This window comes from Triticum dicoccoides, chromosome 2B (assembly GCF_002162155.2).
Source record: "Triticum dicoccoides isolate Atlit2015 ecotype Zavitan chromosome 2B, WEW_v2.0, whole genome shotgun sequence".
Taxonomy (NCBI): domain Eukaryota; kingdom Viridiplantae; phylum Streptophyta; class Magnoliopsida; order Poales; family Poaceae; genus Triticum; species Triticum dicoccoides.
This window is the reverse complement of record NC_041383.1, coordinates 413,444,054-413,445,518: the sequence shown is the minus strand read 5'-3', so window position 1 is coordinate 413,445,518 and position 1,465 is coordinate 413,444,054.

Here is a 1,465-nt window from a genome sequence, read left to right as displayed (position 1 = left end):
TATCTCAGATTTCATGGCCTCAAGCCATCTATCAAAATATAGGCTCGTCATAGCTTCTTCATAGTTCATAGGTTCACCATGGTCTAGTAACATGACTTCCAGGACAGGATTACCCTACCACTCTGGTGCGGAACGTGCTCTGTTCGACCTACAAGGTCCAGTAGTACCTTGATCTGAAGTTTCATGATCATCATTCGCTTCATCTCTAGTTGCTGTAGGCATCACGAGAACGCATTTATCTGATGTGCTACTTTCCCATTTGAGAGAAGGTACAATTACCTCATCAAGTTCTACTTTCCTCCCACTCACTTCTTTCAAGAGAAACTCCTTCTGTAGAAATGTTCCATTCTTGGCAACAAAGATCTTGCCTTCGGATCTATGGTAGAAGGTGTACCCAATTGTTTCCTTAGGGTATCCTATGAAGACACACTTCACCGATTTGGGTTCGAGCTTATCAGGCTAAAGCCTGTTGACATAAGTGTCGCAACCCCGAACGTTTAGAAACGACAGCTTAGGTTTCTTGCCAAACCATAGTTCATATAGTGTCGTCTCAATGGATTTAGATGGTTCCCTATTTAACATGAATGCGGTTGTCTCTAATGCATAACCCCAATACGATAGTGGTAAATCAGTAAGAGACGTCATAGAATGCACCATATCCAATAAAGTACTGTTACAATGTTCGGATACACCATTATGCTGTGGTGTTCCAGGTGGCGTGAGTTGTGAAACAATTCCAAATTGTTTTAAATGAAGGCCAAACTCGTAACTCAAATATTGACCTCCGCGATCAGATCATAGAAACTTTCTTTTCTTGTTACGATGATTCTCCACTTCACTCTGAAATTCTTTGAACTTTTCAAATGTTTCAGACTTGTATTTCATCAAGTAGATATACCCATACCTACTCAAATCATTTGTGAAGGTCAGAAAATAACTATACCCGCCGCGTGCTTCAACACTCATCGGACCGCATACACCGGTATGTATTATTTCCAATAAGTCATTAGCTCGCTCCATTGTTCCGTAGAACGGAGTTTTGGTCATCATGCCCATGAGGCATGGTTCTCAAGTATCAAATGATTCATAATCAAGTGATTCCAAAAGTCCATCTGCATGGAGTTTCTTCATGCACTTTACATCAGTATGACCTAAACGGCAGTGCCACAAGTATGTTGCACTATCATTATCAACTTTGCATCTTTTGGCATCAATATTATGAATATGTGTATCACTATGATCGAGATTCAATAAACCATTCACATTGGGTGTATGACCATAGAAGGTTTTATTCATGTAAACAGAACAACAATTACTCTCTAACCTAAATGAATAAATGTATTGCAATAAACATGATCTAATCATATGCATGCTCAATGCAAACACCAAATAACATTTATTTAGGTTCAAAACTAATCCCGAAGGTAGAGGGAGTGTGCGATAGTGATCATATCAACCTTGGAAT